The sequence below is a fragment of the Pteropus alecto genome, unplaced genomic scaffold (assembly GCF_000325575.1).
Source record: "Pteropus alecto unplaced genomic scaffold, ASM32557v1 scaffold249, whole genome shotgun sequence".
Lineage (NCBI taxonomy): Eukaryota > Metazoa > Chordata > Mammalia > Chiroptera > Pteropodidae > Pteropus > Pteropus alecto.
Window position 1 is genome coordinate 575,028 of NW_006443132.1, and position 5,039 is coordinate 580,066.

Below are 5,039 nucleotides of genomic sequence, written 5' to 3' on the forward strand. Positions count from 1 at the left end.
ATCTGCAAATGACAGCTTTACTTCATTTCTAATAAGGGTGCCTTCTATTTCTTTTTCTTGTCGGATTGCTGTGGCTAGGAATTCCAATATTATGTTGAATAAAAATATTGACTGTGGACATATTTGTCTTGTTCCTGATCTTAAGAAAAATGCTTTTAGCTTTTCCCCATTGAGTATGAATTTAGCTGTTGGTTTATCATGCATGGCCTTTATTATACTGAAGATTTTCCCTCTACTCCCACTTTGCTGAAAATTTTTATCATAAATTGATGCTGGATTTTGTCAAATGCTTTTTGTGCATCTATTGATATGATTATATGATTTTCATCTTTCATTTTGTTTATGTGGTGTATCATGTTAATTGATGTATAGATATTGAACCAAACTTGCATCTCAAGAATAAATCCCACTTGATCATAGTGTATGATTTTTTAAAATGTATTGCTGAATTCAGTTTGCTAATAATTTGTTAATTTTTGCATCTATGTTCATCAGGGATATTGGCCTGTAATTTTCTTTCTTTCTTTCTTTTTGTAATGTCTTTGTCTGGTTTTGGAATTAGGGTAATGGTGGCCTTGTAAAATGAGCTTGGGAGCCTTCCCTCCTTTTGAATATCTGGAATCATTTGAGAAGCATTGGTGTTAATTCTTTGAATGTTTGGTAAAATTCATCTGTGAAGCCATTCAGCTCAGGAATTTTTTGGAGTTTTTAAAATTACTAATTTGATTTCATTAGTAGTAATGGTTTGGTTCAGATTTTGTTTCTTCTTGATTCAGTCTTAGAAGACTGTTATGTTTCCAGGAATTTATCCATTTCTTTCTGATTGTCCAGTTTGTTGGCATATAATTACTCATAGTGTTTTCTTATAACCCTTTGTATTTCTGTGGTATCAGTTGTTACTTCTCCCTTTTCACTTCTGATTTTATTTATTTGAGTCTTCTCTTTTTTTATGAGTCTGGTTGAAAGTTTATCAATTTTGTTTATCTTTTGAACAAAAGATAAACAAACTGGCTCTTGGTTTCATTGGCCTTTTTATTTTTATTTTTTTAGACTATTTTCACTCTGATCTTTATTATTTCCTTCCTTCTACTTACTTTTGTCTTTATTTGTTGTTCTTTTTCTAGTTCCTTTAAGTGTAAAGTTAGATTGTTTATTTTAGATTTTTCTTGTTTCTTGAGGTAGGCCTGTGTTGCTATGGATTTCTCTCTTAAGACTGCTTTCATCGTGTCCCATAGATTTTGGGTTGTTTTGTTTTCATTTTCATTTATCTCAAGGTATATTTTGATTTCTTCCATGATATCATAGTTAACACATTCATTGTTTAGTAGCATGTTATTTACTTTCCATGTGTTTGTGTGTTTTTCAGTTTTTTTCTTGTAATTGAGTTCTAGTTCCATACAGTTGTGGTCAGAAAAGATGCTTGGTATGATTTCAGCCTTCTTAAATTTATTGATACTTGTTTTGTGGCCTAACATGTGGTCTGTCTTTGGAAATATTCCAGGTGAACTTGAGAAGAATGTATATTCTGCTGCTTCTGGGTGAAATGCTCTAAATATATCTATTAAATCTATCTGATCTAGGGTGCTATTTAAGTCTGCAATTTTCTTTCTGTTTTTCTGTCTGGAAGAGCTGTCCATTGGTGTAATGGGCTGTTACAGTCCCCTACTATGACTGTATTACTGTTAATCTCTCCCTTTACATTTGTTAATATTTGCCTTATATATTCATGTACTCCTATATTGAGTGCATACATGTTTACAAGGGTTATTACATCTTGTTGGATTGATCTCTTTATCATTATATAATGTCCTTCTTTGTCTCTTATTATAGCCCTTGTTCTAAAGTTTATTTTGTCTGATGTAAGTATTGCTACCCCAGCTTTTTTTCATTTCCATTTTCATGAAATATCATTTTCCATCCCTTTATTTTCAGTGTGTCTTTCAATCTGAAATGGGTCTCTTGTAGACAGTATATGTATGAGTCTTATTTTATCATCTATTCAGCTACTATATGTTTTTTGATTGGAACATTTAACCTATTTACAGTTAAAGTGATTTTTGATAGGTACATAGTTATTGCCAATTTAATATTCATATTTACATTCTTTTTTCTCTTCTTCATTTATTATTTTTTATAACACTTTTATTAAGAGTGAACACATATCAGTATTCTTAAGCTCTAAACAATAGGGAAATAAAGTATCAAAGAAAACACATTAGTGATTATATATAATAGACATAGCCCCTTACATTTTTTTATTGCTTTTATACAATCAATGTATAATATTCAAGCAAAACTGAATTCCTTATTAAATAATAATTTTTTTGTATACTGCCTTCTCTTTATCTTTCTGTGCCTATATTTTTTGTTTGACTTTCAGCAACTCTGCCTGCATAGCTTTACTTTTTGGTGCTATCTCATGAGCTTTCTTAAGCTCAGCCAACTCTTGATCATATTCTTTTAATCCTTGTCATCCTTGAACTCTGCAGAGAAAAAGAGCCTCCAAACAACTGTCATTTTCTCCCTGCCAATTTGACATCTTCAGCTTACAAGCACCAAAATTCAGTTTGTAGCTTAGAGGTACAGGTTGCATCTTCAACCTATCTGCTTTCTCAATAACAGGCTTTGAATCTTCCACATATCTTAAAACTTTTGTATATTTTTTAATGGCCATCTCCCAGTTTTGAGATTTGAAAAAAAGTATTTCCAATGTTTTTTAAGTCTTCTGTTATTAATAATATTTTATCTATATCTTTTAAATCTATATCTACATCCTCAGAGAAATCTGGATGACTGTCCCCAGAAACACATTTTGGGAATAAACTCCAATCTTCCCCTTCCTTCAATTCTCTACATTCTTCAATAATGCACAATCTAGCCAGTTTTTTTTTTACCTTTTACTTCTAGATTTTCCATAATTCTTGCCACACTTATTCATTTAATCACTTGGCCAAATACCAAAATTTCCATCCAAATGAGGAGTTGCAACTGTTGTGATAAAGAACTGAGAACCATTGGTATTGCAGCCTGCATGTACCATGCTCAATAAACCCTCCTGGTCATGCATATAATAGAAATTTTCATTTTCAAGTTTTTCACCACAAATACTTTCTCCATTCTGGCTTGAGAGGTCTCCACCTTGATAATAAATTTCTTAATAATTTGATAGAATGAACATCCTTTGAAATGGAGAGGTTTCCTAGTGTTGGGTCCAATGCCGTTTTCTCCAGTACGCAATCCATGAAAATTTTCTGAAGTTTTTGGTACATTATCTTCAAACAATTCTAAGACAATTAGACTAATTCACTTGCCTTTGATGTCCACGTCAAAGAAGACTTGGGGGTTACTGGGGTTGGAGGACTTAGCTTGGGAGAGAGAGATGCGACATTTTGACTTGCAGATGCCTTTGGAAATGAGCTCAGGGCACCTTATAGCCTCTTGGTAGCTGAAAACCAAGAGTGGCTCTCTGGTGAAAAGCTTTTTTTAATTTTTTAAAACAAATTTTCAATTAGGGTTAACATTTAATATTATTTTATATTAGTTTCAGGTGTACGGCATACTGATTAGATATTTATATAATTTATGAAGTGAACCCCCCGATTAGTCTAGTACCCCTCTGGCACTACACATAGTTATTGCAATATTATTGACTATATTCCCTGTGCTGTACCTTACATCCCCTTGATTTTGTAACTACCAATTTGTACTTCTTAGTCCTTTTATGTTTTTCACTCGACCTTCCAAATCCCCCTCCTATCTGGCAATCAGCAGTTTATTTTCTGTATCAATGAAATTGTTTCTGTTTTATTTTTTTTCTTTAGATTCCACATATAAGTGAAGTCATATGGTATTTGTCTTTTTCTGTCTTACTTATTTCACTTAGCACAATACCTTCTAGGTTCATACGTGTCATTGCAAATGGTAAGATTACATTTTTTTTTTTTGTGGCCAAATAATATTTCATTGTATATATGTACCACATTTTCTTTTTCCAATCGTCTATTGATGGGTGCTTAGGTTACTTCCATATCTCAGCTATTTTAATAGCACTGTAGTAGACAAAGGGGTGCATATATCTTTTCAAATTAGTGTTTTGATTTTCCTTGGATAAATAGCCAGAAGTGAAATTGGTGAGTCATAAGGTAGTTGTATTCTTAATTTTCTGAGTGTCCAGAATGTCATAGTGGCTATACCAATTTGCAATTCCACCAACAGTGTATAAGGATTTCCATTTCTTCATATTCTAACCAACACTTGTGTTGATTTATTGATGATAGCCATTCTGACAAGTGTGAGGTGATATCTCATTATAGTTTTAATTTGCATTTCTTTGATAATTAGTCATGTTGAACTCCCTTCTTTTTAAAGAAGTCACTTTTACATTACTTGTAATACTGGCTTGGTGTTGATGAACTCCTTTAGCTTTTTTTGGTCTGGGAAGCTGTTTATTTGTCTTTCGATTCTAAATGATAGCTTTGCTGGGTAGAGTAATCTTGGTTGTAGTTCCTTGCTTTTCATCACATTGAATATTTCATGCCAATCCCTTCTGGCCTGCAAAGGTTCTATTAGAAATCAGCTAACAGTCTTATGTAAGCTCCCTTGTACATATAACTGCCTTTATTTTGCTGCTTTTAAGATGCTCTCTTTGTCTTTAACTTTTGGCATTTTTAATTATGATGTTTTTTGGTGTGAGCTTCTTTGGGTTTATATTGTTTGGGACTCTCCATGCTTCCTGGATTTGTATGTCTATTTCCTTCTGGTTAGAGACATTTTCAATCATTATTTCTTCAAATAGTTTTTTTTTTTTTACATTAAGTTTATTGGGATAACACTGGTTAATACAATTATGTAATTTTCAGGTGTACATTATAATTTGACATCTGTATATTCTATTGTGTGTTTACCACCCAAAGTCCAGTTTTCTTCAACTACCATATATTTGGTCCCCTTTACCTACTTCACCCTTCCCCTAAATCCTATATTTGACCCCTTTTACCTTGTCTACCTTCCTTCTACTCCCCCACCCCACTAGTACTCAT

General features: G+C 32.6%; 1 pseudogene; it reads right to left on the minus strand.

The window, feature by feature from the left end:
- Positions 1-2,308: 2,308 nt before the first annotated feature.
- Positions 2,309-5,039, minus strand: part of LOC102894789 — a 21,866-nt pseudogene continuing 19,135 nt past the window's right edge.